Source organism: Camarhynchus parvulus, chromosome 10 (genome assembly GCF_901933205.1).
Source record: "Camarhynchus parvulus chromosome 10, STF_HiC, whole genome shotgun sequence".
NCBI classification, from domain to species: domain Eukaryota; kingdom Metazoa; phylum Chordata; class Aves; order Passeriformes; family Thraupidae; genus Camarhynchus; species Camarhynchus parvulus.
This window is the reverse complement of record NC_044580.1, coordinates 1,847,162-1,865,086: the sequence shown is the minus strand read 5'-3', so window position 1 is coordinate 1,865,086 and position 17,925 is coordinate 1,847,162.

The window sequence follows — 17,925 nt, the reverse complement described above, 5'->3', positions numbered from 1 at the left end:
ACATGGATTGTGCCAGGTGGGTTTGGGGATGCACTCCCTGCAGAACACCAGGATCTGTGTGGATTCTTCCTTTCTGTGCCTCGGTGTGTGTGAGATGTCTGCTGGGCACATTTCTGTTCCAGTGCAGTCGGATTCATAAAGCTCCTGTTTTTGCAGCCCCACAGGAATTTGCAGGCTCAGTGAAATTGCTGGGGGCTCCCTGCAGAGGCTGCCTGGGTGTTTGCCCTCTGCATCATCTGCAAGCAGAGGCAAAGGGCTGATGGAAGAGAATTTTTCTGCAAAGCTGCCTTCCCTGCTCCAGCTTCTGGCTCCTGTCAGCAGCTGCAGCGTGTTAACCACAAGCCAAGGTGCTGCTCTTCCTCAGGTTGCTCATTTTATGGAAATGAGCTCCTCTATAATACCCAAATACTGTTAAAATTGTCCTCTGGATAGTTTTATTATGAATGTCTGTGTATGTAGGTGCTTGTCTCCTTGCATTTTGTGCTTTTTGGTCTAATGTACATTCTTCCAAGTGATGCAGCTCACTTATTTATTCACAATATGCTAAATATCTTAATCTAATATAAACTTAGGATCCTTTCGTGTTCCAAACCCACCAAATATGCCTTTCCCTGTGATTCAATGTTACTGTGGTTTTGGATTTTTTTAAGATTCAATTAATTTACTCTTGTAAAATTACATTCTTTGAATCTCTCCAAGAAACCACTGCTTGGGCACGCAGAGGGAGCGAAAAAGCTTGGATTCTGGAGGAGCTGAAAGTTTAATTTAGGAGGGGCGGTTTGGGAGAAGAATGAGCAAAATGCCATGAGCTCTTTTACAGACAAAGGTCTACACAACCATCATAGAAGACTCAAAAGCTCAAAACTCCCATCACCTAGAACTCTGGGGGAAAACTGATACACAGAAAGTAAAATCAAGGTTCCTCATGCAGTTTCCTGTTACAATAGACAATGAATGATTTGGTTTTACCTCGCAAAGATGACTGCAGATCTTTTGGGGGTTGTTGGCACATATCCACAGCAAGCTGAGAGCGTGTGTGTGTGTGTGTGTGTGTGAGCAGGGAACACAGCTGGGAAGGTTCTGTGCCTCCATGAGGTAGGAGAGGAGGATCTTTCATTCTCAGAGCTCCTGTGAGTGTTTGTGGGTGCCTGCAGTGACATTCTGTGCTCCTCTGCCTGTTGGGGCTTATGGCAGGGGTGTGTTCTCAGTGTACTTTGCAGTATTGTTATAACTGCACTGGGAGACAGGGTGAGGGTTTGTCAGCTCAGAAGGTGGCCACATGCCAAACCTTTTCATCCCAATTACCTTGCAGCTCTCCTTGTCCCACGGAAGTGTTATTGCAACACAGCTTTGCTCAAAGAATGGAGAGGAAAGAAACAAGAGTGAGACAGGAAAAGGGCCTCCCAGGCTCTGCACGGCTTTGCCTGTGATTTGGGAAAGGAACACCTTTGAGTTGCAGGTGACTCCAGCTGGATTCATCCTGGTGTGTTGACCATCAGGAGGAGTCCCTAAGAAATCAAATGTTTGTCTTCAAGAGCCCACAGCTAAACAGATTTCCACAGACCTCCCTCCTTCAGGAGAGCCAAACAAGGTGCAGACTGGGCTGTAATTGTTGTGACCACGTGCAGGGGCAGCCTGCTGTCCTGGACCTCCAGTTCTAACCTCCAAGCGATCCTAAGCTCCAGAAAATCTAAATGTTCTGCAAGAAGAAACTTGAGAACATACCCATCAAGCAGCTGAGTCAGGGATTCCCGAGCTGCCATCTGTAGTGCTCTGGAACATTGATAAAAACCTTCCCAAGACACGTACATGGAGGGCATTCCCAAATTCACTTCTGGATAGCTTTGCCCTGCCATGTGTGTGATGGGTCTGCGTGGAACGTACCTAAGATAGATTCCTCTATGAGCTCCGGTGCCCAGTCTGAGCCGGGAAGCACTGCTGCTCCCTGCACATCTGCCTGCACATCTCTCGAAGAAGGGATGGGAACCACTGCAGGGCTGGGAGCGCCTGCCTCCTGCAGTGCCCCCTTTCAGCCAGCCCGTCTGGTGCAACGGGAAGTGGTTTGGGGCTGGAGCCAATACCGGGCATTTTACAAACTCATGTAATGGGGCTGCTTGGGGTACAGCCTTGTGGACAAAGAGCAGAAATCCCTCGGGACCGAGTTTCCCAAGAGCCGCTCTCCCAGAGCACCCCCCGACCCGCTGGGGGCAGGCAGAGCGGCTCCAGGCCGGCAGCAGATCCCACCCCGGGTGTCACGGCCGTGGGGAACACCACATGGGGGCCGTTCCCAGGCTGTTCCCAGCTCTCGGCCTCTCTCTCCTTGCACCCAGATCGCAGCGCTTCCGCCAGCAGGTCCCAGAGCCGTGCAGCAGCCGGCAGCCGCAGGAAGTGCAGCGGGTCGTGGGAACTGGCCCGGGGAGCGGCGCAGAGCCAGCAGCAGCGCCCGGCACAGCGCCTCCATCCCCGGGCGAGGAGAGCGCCGTGGGGAGCTGGGGTGAGTGGGTACACACAGCTCCAGCTCGGGCACACGGCCCCTCCCTGCCCAGCTTTGTATTCCCATCATCGCACCCCGTGTGCGCCTCACCGGAGTGTGGGTGCCCAGCACACCGTGTGCCCTCCTCAGCCATCACTGCCCTGCCGTACCCCTGTCTGAGCGGGCACTGGGTGCTGTGTGAAACTGGGCAGGTTGCTATGGACCAGCTGAGATGCCTCACGTGCCTTTTAGTGTTTTCTTTCTTTTTATTAAGAGAGGAGCCGCCTCTGAACATGAAAACCTCTGAGTGCTTGGGAATTATTAGTGTCATTTTTAGCCCTGACAGCATATTTGTTATAGTATTTTTCAAACTATTTGCCAAGTTTTCCTTTCAGTTGCTCAAAAAGGGCTGTGTTTTGGAGGTCCTTGTCCTCCAGATCTCTCCCAGGACTTGCTGGGGCCATTATCCTGCAGGAACATGAGTGCAGCTGTGCCCTGTCCCAAGGTCAGCCTTGCCAGGCCTGCTTCCACCAACAGCCCTGTGGGGCTTTTATGGGACATTCAGCTCAGCCACCATCTTCCAGCTGTTTTCTCCATGCATTTCCAGGTCACTCTCTTGCAGCAGGGCTGGATGCATGTGAAGAAGGTGCTTTATTTGGGACAGGAATGTGAGACTGCTTGGAAGCCAAAGCAAACAACAACAGAGCAGGGAAGCAGTGGCAAGATGCAGAGCTTTTCCTGTACAAATTTCTATTTGTGGCAGTGAAAAAATTCCGACCCAAAGCTGTGGTTGCCCTCTGCATGGGTCCTTGGGACACAGGACAATGATCACAGCCTCTGGGAGGTGTGGGATGGATTTTCAGGCAGCTGGTGGGTTATATCCTGCAGCATTACCATTTCATATTTCCCTGGCTTGTGTCAGTTGCTGAGGGTGTCCTAGGCTGTGATGGAGTGAATCCAGGGGTGACTGATGCTGAGGGGGCTGTTTCCCATCTCCCCTGCAGCCAGAGGGGAGCCCTGTGGGGTGAGGGGTCCTTGGGACCAAACCCAGGCTTCATCTTCACCCCACAGCCACCCTGTTCCTGCTGTGCCACATCTCCAGGCAGCCCCTGTCAGTGTCACTTGTCACCTCATCCATTACTGGTCTTTTGTCCCTCCCTTGCTCCTTGTCCCCTACAAGCCCAATAGTGACTGTGTTCTCCTTTTTGGGGTTCATGTCAGCTCCTGTGGCTCTGTAAGGGCACAAGTGGCTGCTGTGGGCCAGGAGGGTTCCTGGTCCCAGGAGGTGACACCAGGAACAGTGCTGTGTCTCAGTGCTGCTGGCAGTGAAAATGGAGAGCTCAGTGCATTTAAATCCCAGCTGAATTTTTGGGACTCAAATATATTTCTCAATGTTTTAATGCCAAACCATCCTGCTTTACTGTCCCTGCAGCTGGAGAAGGACAGGGAGCCGAGTCCCCTGTAGACCCTGTAACTTCTGTTCCTGTCTTGTGTCTCCCCTCAGTGGTTTCACTTTTTGCCCCAGAGATTCCATCTCTCTCTGCCTGGCTCACACAGCTGAGCAGCAGCCGAGGCTCCCAGCTGAGCTTTCCAGCAGTGTTTCCTTCCATCACGACAGCTGGGGTCACTCTTTCACAAGGAGCGTTTTCCTCCTGAGCTCCGGCTGCGCCTTCCAATAGGACGAGCTCTGAGCACTGCATCCTGTGCTGGCTGGAATTTCAAGCTCCCAGGACTCTTCACGGGACAAACGCGGGGTCAGCAATATCTCTGATTTTAATACTGAAACCATACAGAAATATGCTTTTTCTGTTGTCTTGGAAGCTCGATTAATTAGTGTTCAAGCTCCCTGGGCTCCTCGGGATGTGGATCCAGCAAAGGAGCTGGAGCCTGCTCTTTGTCTGGCCATTCCTGGCCGTCATGGGTGGGGAGGGAGTGATGTGGCTTAAGCTCACGGTGCCATCCCCAGGTCTGGCATGCGAGCACATGCCATGGCTTTCATTGCAGCCTCCTTAGCACCCTCCATGGTTCCATGAGGGGGAGTGTGAGGTGATGTCAGGACTCTGCAGGGCTTCCTGTGAGGAGGTCTCATCCCATGTTTGGTTTTCCCCTGTCCTTGGTGCGAGCAGGGCACTGACCCACCGAAGCCATGCCTGCTCTGCCAGCACACACCCTGCAGCCCCTGCCCAGCCAGGGAGAGCAGCTGATGCCGTGGCGGTGCATGGGGCTGGCTTGTGGCGGGCACAGCAAGGTCCCCCCTGGTGCCTGCGGGCTCTTCCCTGGTAGTCAGGCTGAGCATCCTCAGGGGGTCCAGCCCCACTGCCTGTCCCATGTGAACGTGGCTGCTCCCAGCCCTGCACGGCCATGTGGGAATGTCCTGCCCTGGGGGAGGAGGTGGGGGGAACTGCGGGGATGGGAGTGAAGCATCATCCAGGGATGGGAGCTGATTGTACCATGGAGGGGGTCTTCAGGGATAAATTCAGTGGTGGTGAAGGAGCCCAGCTGGCTCTCTCATGTGTGATGAGCCAAGTGTGCCAGGAGTGTCTGTGGTTCCTGCTGTCACTGGGTGGCAAAGCCCTGGACACCCGATGGGGACAGGAAGATGGGGTGGGAAGGGAGTAGCAGTGACCCAAAGCAGCAACTCCAGCCAGCCCCTTTGCCAATCCTCCTTGGTGGCTCCACTGTCACTTAAGGAAGAGGAGCTTGGAGAAGACATGCCAGGGCTGATTTGAGAAGCAGGTCACCCAAGTGCAGAGTGCTTTGCAATTCCAGGATAGTGGCTTTGTGGTGTCACACCAGGGCCTGGCCATGCTGGTCCTTGAAGGATGTACCCAGTGCTGGGAGCCAGCTCCAGCCTGGGGGCTGAGGAGAGAATTTTCTGTGTTAACAGCAAGGTTGGGTGTCCCATCTGCTAAGCATGGGGACCAGCCAGGCCTGGTGACACCCTGCTGCCACCTCACAGGGGACATGGTGACAGCAGTGTCCCAGGCCTCGCTGGGTGGCCAATCTGTCATGTGGCAGGGAGGTGTAAAGGGCCATATTTGGATGGGCAAAAATATTTCCTTCTCTGGGCTTGATCCAAGGTCAGGCTGGAAGGAGTTTGGAGTGACCTGATCTAATGTAAAGTGTCCCAGCCAATGGCAGGGGGTGGAACAAGGTGAAGGTCCCTTCCAAGCCAAACTGTGATTCTCTGGCCCTGATAAACAGGACCAGCCCTGCATGGTGCTCCCTTGGGAAATGGTGCTGGCAGGGAGCCTTTCTCACTGCTTTTATGTTTCCCTGTGCTCCCTCTTGTGTCAGTCCTGGAAATCCCATCCCCTGGCTTTTCCTTTGGCACTTACCTCCCTGGCCCACATTAGGTGATGTCTCACATGCTGCTGCAGTGTTTATCCCATCTCCTTTCCTGCCATCCTGTCCTTACATCTCGCTTCTTGTGAAGATGTTCACAAGGACACCCAAACATCTTCCAGAGAGGCAGCCAGGCTCAGATGTGCCACTCTCACGCCCATCCCTGTAAGTGTTCCAGGCCAGGTTGGACAGGGATCTGAGCAGCCTGGTCTAGTGGAGATGTCCCTGCTGTGGCAGGGCACTGGGAGGAGATGGGCTTTAGGGTCCCTCCCAACCCAAACCAGTCTGTGATTCTCCTTGCACTCAGCATGTTGGATTGGCTGTGGCAAACCAGCCTTTTTGAACAGAGCTGGACATCTCTCCTTCCCACTGCCTGGGGTTTCCACAGGTGACTTTCCACCAGCCCCTTTGTACAAAGCAGAATCATTTTGTGCTTCTTTCCTGTGTCGGGCAACAGTTTCCATGTTATTAATTAACCCAGTTACTCACATAACCATAGTGCTGGACTCACTGTTGTTTAAACCAGTGAACCTGAGCCTCAATTCACTCCCTTCCCTCTGCTCCGAGGTACTGCAGCTCCGAGGAGGTGGAAGTTTGCACTGTCAGCTGCCCTGGGGAGAGCTGAATACAGAGGGCAGCGAGGCATTTGCAGGAGGGGAAGGAACCCTTTGCCTGCTGCAACCCAGGGCTGCAGGGCTCAGGGTGTTCCCAGAGCCTGGGCTTGGTTTGGGTCTGCACATGGTCAGCTCTGGGGCTGTGCCTTTGCCTCTGCATGTGCCAGCAGTGCCGCTGTTCCTTCCACCTCACTGAACAGCAGCCAGCCCAAGCAGGGCCTGTTTAATTCAGCAAGTCATAAATTCATAATGCTTATTTACCACACAGCACCATCAATATTTGATAGCGGCCACTGGCCTGCTGCAGCGTGGCCTGCAGAGGAAGGGAATGGGGCTGGAATGGGGCTGTGGGGTGCTGGCAATGGGGCTGGCATGCAGTGGGGCTGCCCAGGTCAGTGTGGTGGTGCTGAGATGGGGCTGGAGAGATGTGAGCTCCTCCTCCACCCCTGCAAACCTGCCAGTGGTGGGATGTGGCCTCTGCAGAGGGATGTGTGGGGGCCGGGCCGGCAGCTGGAGGCTGTCAGGTTGAGGGAGGAATGAAGCGGGGAGCTGGGTGCAGGGGGGGACCCAGCAGCTGCTGGTTAGGAGGGGAATTTGCAGACCTCGGGACACACACACACTCAATTTGGTTGTACCCAGAGTGTCCCAGGACAGCCATGGGGACTGCCCTGCCTGTGCCACTCGGTGCTGGCGTCGCTTGGCAGCGGTTCAGAGAGAGGCGCCATGAACTCGGGAAGCCCCCTGACCCCCGACCCCAGCTCACTAATTGACTGTGAGGAGGAGCCCTGCCCCTCGTGGAGGGTGAGCAGGAAGGAGCCTTCTCCCCGAGAGCTGCCGAGGCCTCAAGGAGAAGGAGCAAGCGGGGGAGTTTAGCTGTGCAAGGACAATATTTTGCAGCTCACTCCAAAAGAGCCTCTTCCTGCTTATGGATCATGAGTGTTTTGCTCATTGTAAGCAAAAGTTGCTGCAGCCGGTGGCTTCTCCTCCAGCTCCTGCTGGGTATGCTCTGCACTGCGAAAGCTGAGGGTCTCATTTCTTACTCCTCTGGAGGGGGCTGCTCTCTCCTGCCTTCCCTTTGTCTGAGCTGCCTCTCCCTTGTGTGCAGAGGGTGATGGAGGGAGCCAAGCATGGCTGTACCCCTGGAAACCCTGGGCTCACCCAGGAGCCATCCCAACTTCCCACTGAAGGGATGCAGTGGCACGGGGACGGTGTGTGGACCAGCTGGCCAGTGGAGCAGGATGGGATGTGATGGCTCCAACTGGGCATAAGGCTGCATGTTGCCATCACAGAGGGGACAGAGCTGAGGCTGCTCAGAGGTGCCTGGTGAGTTGGTGCCTTCCCTGGCACCCCTCAGCAATCCCTGAGCTGTGACATGCAGTGATAAGGTGGCCCTCAGCCCCTGGAGCTGCAGTGGCACCCGCCTGCTGAGTGGTGCTCCACTCTCCCCGCTGTGCTGAGACAAGCCAGGCCAGCCTGAGTGACAGCTCTCCCCTTTTACGGTTGCTTTTATCTCTCCCTGGGGAATGTGGCCCCAGTGCTGGTTGAGTCTGGCGGCAGTGCCGACAGCCATGCTGCCTTGCCTCCTGCTACCCCAAAGTTTCCCATCAGCCAGTCACATCCCTGCTGTGCTGGCCCCTGGACCTGCTGCTGCCATTTCCAGGGAATGTAGCAGGAGTTAAAGCCCCTTCCCAGCACACTGGAGTCCTGCCCTGCACTGACTCTGCTGAGAGCAAAGAGGGCATGGCTCCTTTGGTGGCTTGCACCTCCATGCCAGGCGGGGACAGCGAGGTGCCAGTGCATCCTTTGGCAGTGCATCCCAAACCCCACAGCCTTTACTCTACCCCAGAAGCTCTTCTGGCTTGGACCTGAACTTTTCACCCAGGACGTGACTCCCCACACTCCCCTGGTCCTTGCAAAACCGGCGCCGGTGGGGCTGCTCTGGGGCTGTGGCTTAGGGGATTTGGGAGAGTGGCAGATATGGGCAGGTCTGCTTTAATTTACAGTGACAAGTGTTTATGGGCCTTATGCACAGCCCACACTCCACTGTCCATGTAGTCAGATGCCTCCTTGTACAGCCTGGAAAGGACCAGACTGTGTGGGCTGGGGTGAGGAGAGGGATTTCCCATGATGGGATGAATGTCCTCTGTACCAATGCTGTCACCTTCCCCCTAGAGTGAGCCCAGCATGTGGGGTGACAGTGTAGGAGCACAGTGACCACACTGCTTGGAGGGGATGAGTGAGATGGGGAGAGCTGGGAGGAGCTGGGAGGATGGGGTCTGCCTTGCTGCTTGCCAGGAGGCCACTCTGCAGTGACTGGGATACCTAATGGATGGCAGTGTGCATGAGAACAAACCCTCCCTGCTGTGGCATCCCTGGGGGCAGAGCAGGAAGGTGTGGTACACCTCCAGAAGAAGTGTCCTCCTTGGCCAATGCTCCAATAGGCTGCTCTGATCCCCAGCAGCATCCCTGCCAGACCACACCATGGCCACTCTGGTGACCATGTGGCTGTTTGCTGCAATGCTCTGTTGGCTCCCAGCCCTCTTCAGGGTGCCCATTCCTCTGAAATATTCATCCTCGCTCCATGGGAGACACTGAATTGCTTTAACCTCTCTGAATATTTCATCCCCCACCCTGCAAACGGCTCTGCTGGGGTTGGTGATGTCCTGGCCTCAGTTCCATTTGAGACAAGCTCCAAAAAATGTCAGGTTAGTGTCCCACAAGCCTGCCTGTTAACTGGGGCCATGACACCAGCCTGCCCCACCATGTAGCTCCTTGTCCTCCTCGTCACCATCTGTATAACACCTCCCAAATGCAATTATTTTTCACCCATGCTGGTCCCACAAGGCACTGTTGGTGTTCAGGGATCTGGGACGTGGATCCAGTGGGTACACAGGGATCAGACATCATGGTTCCTTGGGGTGCAGGGCTCAGAGAGGTTCAGGCATGAGCAGGGTTGCCAGAGTTAGGGATTGGCAGATGGTGCATGTGCTAACAGTGGGTGCAGAATTTGGGGTGTCCTGCAGGAGGATCAGGAATTAGGTGGGATACAGGCATTAAGAGCGATGCAGGGAAAGGCTTAGCAAGGGGTGCCAGGCTTGCTACAACAGTTCAGCCTTTGAGGAGTCGACCCTTGCTGCTGAGTGTGTTGAGGCACCCGAGTTACTCATTATTCTGATTAATTCCCCAGCAGTTTTGACCAAATAAGTCAAGAAAGTTGAAAAATATCTGAAGAGCTTCTTGCCCCTTGCTGTCCTGCCTGAGGTGGGGCTGGGAGCGCTCTCTGTGGTGCCAAGGGCAGTTCCTGGCCCCTCAGCTGGTTTTACTGGTCTTGAGGATGGAGGGAAACTGAGGTGACTCACCCTGGGGACACAGTGAAACATGTTTGGCCCCATCCCATGCCTCACCCCACTCTTTGTGGGGCTCTTTCTCCACCTCCCTGCCCTAGGAGTTAAAACCCTCCCTCCAGCCTGGCGTTGCTCATGGAAAGTTTATATATAGCCTTTTGTTTTTGCCAGCGTCCCCCTTGAGTTTAAATAGCTCTTCCCCGTCCCTGGGGTTGACCCCGGATGTATTTATAGAGAGCAATCAGATCTGTGCTCAGCACCAAGCAGACCAAGCTCAAGTGGGTCCCCAGAGGGAGGCCCTTCCAGCAGTGTGGCCTCACACTGAGCCTTGCCCTGAGGAGGAGGAGGAGGCCTTGAGGGCTGGCAGGGCTCAGACCTGGGGCATGGCTTCCTTTGGGATGACTGTGCCAATTCTGGCTGTGGAGCAGCTTTTTGGATTGCCATCACTGGGGCTCAGTGTTGTGAGACCAGTGCTGTTTCTCTCTGAAACTGTTCCATGTTGTGGAGGTGACCCATATCCCCACAGGCCACTCAAAGCCGGGGCTGTGAGGATGGTTTAGCTCCCTGGGGTTAAACGTGAGGCTCTGCCACCTCTCCTGAGCCAGCCAGCTCTCCCCGCGGGTGCCAGCTCCGCTCCCACCCCGGAGGTCCACGCTGCTGGGCGGCTTCCCCTCCAACCTCAGCTCTTGACTATTTAAGGCAAATCTCCTTGCTGGACTTTTAAACAAAACCCGAGCTCCTCTCACTCTCCTCGTTTTAAATAACTCGCCTGGCGTAAACAGAATGAAGCATAACACTATAAATCAGGCATTCCCGGGATCTGCCTGGCAGGCTGCATGCAGGGGCTCACCAGGCCCCCGAGCTTCCCTGCAAGCTGTTTTTGGGGCCTGGGGGAGTGATAAGAGGGCAAGAGGGGCTCTGGTGGGGCAGCCTTTCACAAGGAGACTAATGTGATTACAGGCTGCCAGCCTTTGGGGTAAAATAATTAAAGTTGCAAAATAGTTTCCATCACAGCCCCTTGCTTGTTGTTCCCCACTGAGGCTGGAATTTTCCAGGCTGTATTCCTTGCGAGAAAATGAATTTTTCCAGGGAAGTTTGCACTGGTGATGGTCAGTGATGCAGTGGGTGTTTCATAGGGATTTGGGGGGAAATGCCTGCACTTCAGATGAGAGCTCAGCATGTTCCTTGCAGGGACGTGGGCACTTTGCACCACAGTTTGTCCCATCAGCCGAAGGGATCAGCTCTGGAAAATCGGCCCTTGTGCCGTCAGTCCTCGGTGTTTATGCACTGTGGTCGAAGCAGGACAGAAATAATTACAGCTCATCTCAGGGATCAGCGCTTCCCATGATAAAATTCTTTGTTTTCCTTGGTTTTAGAGCTTTGCCAAACGTTCATCATGAGCTGAACCTTTCAGGCTGGGTGTCCAACATACACCAAGTCATCTAAACAACCCACTTTAAACAAGTCTGGCCTTGCTGGGATTGAAAACTGGGAAGATGTGTTGATTTGCTGCCAAGGCTGGAAACTGCAAAGGGTGAGACTTGGGGTGCCCTGGGGATGGGGACGGGCCACTAAGTGTGCCTGTGGGGAACTCTGGGCTGTGGCCAGGCTGAGGAGTGAGTGAAAACCCTGCAGGTGGTGCAGGAGCCTTGGCTGTGGTGCATCCCCCACGTGGGAACAGCACTGGGAAGGGTGTTGCTGTGGCACATTGTCTTTCATTGTACCCCCAGCTCCAGCAGGGACAGTGGAGCCATGCTGCCATCCCTGGCCTGCCCCAGTGCTGCCCTCCACCTTCCCTTCTCTGCCCAAAGACAAGGATGGATGGAGCAGCCCCTTGCAAGGCGATGCTTCATTTAGCTCTCATCCTCCCAACTCGTTAATGCCTCTCATTATTCACATGACTGAGGAACAGCCTTCAGAGTTCTGGCAGCAGCTTTTACACAGCAGGTTGCACCCTTGGATGGGCAGTGTCGTCTCCAGGAGGGGAGCATGGGTCCTGCTTGGCCAGAGGAGATGGGAAGCTGGAGTCAGCAGGAATGCCACATCCACGCTGGGATCTCCCCCGTGCTGGGCAGTACCACACAGGGTGTTAACAATGGAGGTGTCCCCTGCTGTCCTCCACAGTGCTCAGCACCAGGACAACAGCAAAGGAGGAGGTGCAAGGAGATTTCTTTCCTCCCCTTGAGGGCACCCATGGACACATCCCTGGGGTGGATGTGCAGAGGGCTGCCTGAGGGGCACCCATGGGAGCTGCCAGTGTCCTGGGGAAGGACATGATAAGTGAGCTGATAAAGAGCTTTTCCAAGGTTGCAGCTGCCACAGAGAATGTGCCACATCCAGGCTGGAGTGATGTTCATCCCCTCTTGCTCCCTGGCGTGCTCCAGAGGCTCTGGGACTTGTGGTGCATCCCAGGCCGGCGCCAGTGGCTGGGGAGCTGAGCCATGCCACGTGTGGCGGCAGCGCTCACTTGGGTTTTTGACAATCTGTTTTCCAAGTCGGGAGGTCATGTGTATGTTGGTCGTGTTGCCAAGGATTCCTCCACAACAAGTCTTTTTGTTTTGTTTGACAAGGTCTCCAGTGTGCAGAGGGGCTGGACATTAATAACCTTGGTGAAAATGGGATGCCTTCCTCTCAGGGAGTTTGGGCTGGTGTGTTCTGCTGTGACCAGGGAACATATCACATGGCACAGCTCAAAGCTGCCCATCTCCCTTACAGCCCTCTTTGGCTGCCCAGATACTTAATGGCAAACGTTGGGTGTATTTCTCCCCTCCATATGATCCATGATGTCTGTTAATTAGGGGTGAAGATGATGTAGCAGAGGATGAGGCCTGCAGAGCCCTGTTGATGGTCAGAGGTGGCTCTGGAGAGGATGGGACGTGGTACTCTACTGGGTAGCACCTGGCTGAGAGATCCAAAGCTGGATCTGCTGACACCCTGAGGGGCCTGGGCCAGATCCTGGGGGCAGGACCACACATGAGGGCTCAGGACACCAACACCACTGATTGATTGTCTCTTAGTGCTCTGGGTCAAACCACGTCCCATCCCTCTGCTCCACATCCCTGTTGGCACTGAAGCTGAGTTCTCGCTGAGCACCTGGTCAAACCCTCACTCAAACAACTGCAGAGCAGGGAAGGGGCAGGATCTGACCTGGCAGGACTTGCCAGAGGTGCTGGGCCTCCTCCCTGCTGCTGGGACAGGTCTGGTGACCATTGGTGCCACTTTGTTAATGCCGAGTGCCAGGCTCTGGAGTGGAGCTGTGTCTGCTGACAGGGGCAGTGACAGTGGGACTGGGGAGCCTTGAGCCTGTCCCTCTGCCAGTGGGGCAGCTCCTGACATGGCTCCAGTGGGGAAGGACAGATTCAACTGCAAAAATCCCTCCACTACAGCTGGCATGGGACCACAGCAACCTGGGCAGCTCCCCAGCTCCTCTGTGGATGAGGCAATGGAATGATCCTGTTGTTGGTGAGGTCCAGCTGCACTATGAGAATTTTAGCCCACAAGAGCACCATGGTGGTGGCATCAGCTGCTCTCATGACTGAACAATGGTGGAAGGAGCTGCAGGGGATGGACACAGAGGGAGAGTCCCAGTGCTCCAACACATCTGCCAGGTCTGGACCTGGAGCTGAGAGAGCCTGCACCCCACACTTCAAACAAAATCAGCCATGGATGCCCCTTGGGCAGCAGTTCAGTACAGGAGTGCTAGAGCCAGGTGTGTGGCCATCCCATGCACAGGGCTGAACTGGCTTTGGGGTCTTTAGTTAAAAAATCCTCTACAAAGGATTCCCCCTGGTTAATTTCCTCATAATTAATATGCCTGCCAGTGCAAATGGCACATTAATTATGAAAATAAAGAGATAAGAGTGCACTGTTTCAGTGCTGCACAAGCAAGGAAGAGCATTGCCTTCTTTCTTCTCTGTATTTCATCTTCTAGGCAAAAAAAGTATGAGTCTTGGGGCAGACTAAAGTCCTGTCTTCATTTCCTAGGTGACCAAGTGACAAATCCCTCCACGAAGCTGTGCTTTTTCCACCAGATCACCAGCAATGCTGCATCTGCAACCCATCAGAGAAAGCGCTTGGGTTTATTGTTCCCGCTCCTGGCTCCTAAAAGGCTTTTCTGTTTGGTGCTATCTTTTTATTCAAACTGTGTAAACACAAGCTCTCCTCACCCGTTTTTGGTCGGAAGCCCACTTGGTGGTTCACGTCATGGGGCACTGCAGCATCCCCGGAGCTCGGCGCGGCGGCGCTGCCAGCAGCTGCTCTGAAATGCCCATAAAAGCAGCTCTGCAGCGCTGAGATGTGTCTGAGCAAACATTTGCGCACACCTCCGAGCCCTTGTCTCTCTCAGTTAGCTTCAGCTGGTCCTCCTGGGGGAAGGCGGGGCTGCAGGAGACCAGGAGTGACGTCTGGAAAGGAATTAAAGTTTGAAAGCGCTCGCTGCCGTCCTCAAAGCAGCTACTCCAGGCATGTGATGCTGGATGAACTCTGCAATTCCACTGCTGCTCGTCTCTGCCCTGCACCCACTGGGCCACCCAAAGTCCTGCACAGCTCCCAGGATGGGGCTAACTGCAGCCAGTGATTTGGTACCCAAATATCAGCGGTCTCTGGTACTAATTTTTCTGCCACACCTTTTTTCCTCTGCCCTTGGTGGTGCTTAAGGCTGTTGTAGCCACATGGTCCAATGGAAGGAACAAATCCATGGAAGGGGTTGGGAGCTCCTCTTCAGCTCGGCCTTGACCAAGTGCCATCCCTGCTGTTTGGAGACAGATAGACCAAAAGAGGCTCCAGGCTGGGCAGGCTCTGTGTCACACAGAGATGCAGAATGGGAGGGGGAAAAGCACAGAAGGTGCTGGTGAGGGGTCAGCAAGGAACTGGGCTGGGTTAGTCTGGCCAAAAGAGCTGGAACAGGGGTCTGTTTGCAGCTTGCAGCTCCCTAGAGGGGAAGTTACAAAGGTGGTGGAGTTACACTCCTTGATAGTGGGAACAGATGATGTAACATGGGGCAGCAGCCACACATGGTGGCTTGAGAGAGTCAGGATAGGTGTTAGGAAAGACTTTTTCCCTGCTGGATGGTGCAGCTTTGGGATGGACACCTGGAGAGGAAGGGTCGGTCCATCCTTAGGGGTTTTCAAGGCAGGACCAACCTGACCCAGTGCTAGTGACAGTCCTGCAGGATGTGGGATGGGTGAGTTCTGAGGTCCCTTCCCACCTTTGCTATAACAAGACTCCAGATGTTTGCATGCTGATACCAAAAGCAGCCCCAAAGCCTTCGCCTGCCTGTGGCCAGAAAGTTCTCTGAGAACTCATCTGAGGCCCTGTAAAGAGTCTTTGGTGGCACCAGCACTCAGGCTGCTTGTGCCCATCACTGGTCTGAGCAGGGACAGGATGTTGTCCGGTCTCACTTCTTGCTTGGAAATCAGTGTTCCTCCATGCCCCATGGTTGGTGGCCTCTTTCCAACCAGCAGAGCAAATCCCAGTCTGGAACAACTAACCAGAAAGACTAAGAGCATGAGGATACAGCAGCTGGAATGGGCAGAGGATGGAGGAAAGCAGCAGATCAGTCTGGGGACATGTGGGATCTCCTGGACAAGGACAGGAGGAGGAGAAATTGGTGCCAGTGGCAAGCAGAGGAAATCCTCCCTTCTCCATACCTCAGAAATGCTGGAAGTGGCATGGGAGCATCCTCTCAACCCTGGGACAAGTGCCAAGGCTCAGTTGCTGTCCCAGATAAGCAGTGAGGAACAGCAAAAACAATCCAGCAGCTCAGCCAAAGTGTGGCACTGCCTGTGATGGGCTCGGCAGGAACAGGGGCCTAAAGTGCCCCCTGTGACAACCACCATGACACCCAGAATAAAATCCATTGCCTTTCTACAGGTGGTAAAGGAGGTCTGGGATCACAGAGTGAGTGGGCAGGATGCAGGAGCCCAGCTGGAGAGAGACATCCCTCGTTATCGCCTGAGCTGGTCACCTGCTTGTTTAAGAATGAGGAAGAGCCCTTGGACAATGCAAAGCTGAGAAACTGTGTGAAAGCACAAGATTGTCCACATCTGGCTGTCATTTCAAGTCTCACCTTGATTTCTCAGCTGATTTCGACCTGTTTCTATCTCAAGTACTTTGTTAACCTCCTTTCTAGGACCTGCTAGACCAACCTTGTTGGTTGTGTGCCCCTCACAGTTTTTACTCCTTTTCCCTGGTGAGGCTCTGCCATTCTCATTGCTTGCAGGCAGGACAGGATGCTTGGAGCTGCTTGTGTGGGACATTATCACAGGGTTCACTGTCCACATGTCCATCCTGATGAGGAATTGATGTGGGAGAGGTAAGTGGATGCTGAATGGGTCACAGCATCACATCTGCTCTTCTACCCATCACATCTTAGTGGAGATGGTATCACAAGGACAAAGCTCTGGGGCAGCCCTTGGCCAGGCTGCAGAGCCAGATGCTGTTGAGTGATACTTTAGGAGGAAAGGTGTTGGTGTAAAAATACATTGCTGTAAGGCATGGATAAGCAAAGTCCAAACCCAGGTGTCTCCTGCTCTTGCACTGGTTCAGCTGGTGTGACCTTGGATCACATACTTAAAGCTGAGCATCTACAGGTGGAAGTGGAATCCTCAGCCAAAATCTCTGCAGGGGCATCACCATTTTCTGGTGGACTGGCTCACCTGCACAAGCTGGTAGCAGTGACAGCTTTATTTGTCCCACCTGCTGTCCATCCCTTTAAGTTCCTGGGGGGAGAAAACATCTCTGTGTGCAGCTGGTTGGACCATCAAGGGCTCCATGTGTTGAAGCACATGCTGCAGTGCTTTGGGAGGGGAGAGGCTGCCTGGGTGTGATGTTTATGAAGATGTCAAAGGTTCTGTGAGCCACAAGATACTGGGATGTAGGGATGCTGCCACCACATACAGCTCTGAGGGATGGGTGTGCAAGGAGGATACTCTTCTCCAGCCAATGCCATGGATTTGCCTACAAAATGAACCAGAGGTTGTGGCCATCAGTATGGTAGTGATGTGGTGGACCCACTATTATTGCCCCACATGATGGATAGATAAACTCTTCTGCTTGTGGCCAGCGTTTTCCTGCTCTGGAAGAGGCAGAATGTCTCTTCCTCTGCATGTGTGTGCAGCATGGGGGTCCTTGGGGGTCTGATGAAAACCTGCTGCTGCTCCTGACTTCCACCCTTTTGTGCCTTCTTCCACTTGCCTCAGGCTCTGCACACAAAGTCTGTAGAAAGTGAAACACCAAACCTAAACACAGAGAAAGTGCTGTGAGGTTACACTGGGTTTTGCTCAATTAGCACAGGGAGCAAATATCCTGGTCTTTGTGAGGGTGGGCTCTCTTAGAGTCTTTGGGCAATGGTAGGCAACACTCTTCCTGGGAGTTATTCCTGCACAGCCTTCGGGGACTGTCCCCAAGTCTTGGGGACAAAGTTATGGTGAAGGGCAGCATCCCCGAAGAGTGGGGCAAGTCCTTGCTCTGATCTGGATCTGTCTGTGCTGAACTCCATGGGTGGCTTGGGGGAGCTCTTGCTGTGGTGCTCACAGCTGGTATGTGAAGTCTCTCCAAAACCCTTCTGTAGGACAGCATGTTAAATAAATAAATTGGGGTTTTTTTAGTCAAAAAGTGGGAGTTTTCTCCCCTCGTGCAGAACCTGGCAGGGATCAGGCTCTCTGGCTTAGCAACTCATTACAAAGCCTTGAAAAAAGAAGCGGTCACTTTGCCACTGTGTGAGGGCGCCATACACAAACCCTCTGTGCTGCATGCAAACAGCTGCTGCTGCTAAAAGCCAGAACCTAGAAAGGAGGGGAACATAAAGCTGGTGCTCCCAGGAGGATGTTTCATCCCCTCCAATACACCTCCTAATTCCTATGATGGAATTACTTGGCCCACATGCGCTCGGCTGTGGGCACCATCTCGGTGATGGCGTTTCCTGCATTGCCTTTCTGGTGGCAGACTCAGAGTGCTGTGGGTTGTGCTGGACAGTGCTTGTGCATGGGGATGGCTCAGTTTGGGGTTACATTTCACAGGGTGCCTCTCTGTAGCTGGGTGGCAAATGGAGTCAGAGGCTGCGGCTTGAACAGGGCAGTGGACCCAGGCGTGGTGGGAACTCAGCTGTGGTTACCCCCAGCTAGGCTCACACCTCTTCACAGCATTCACA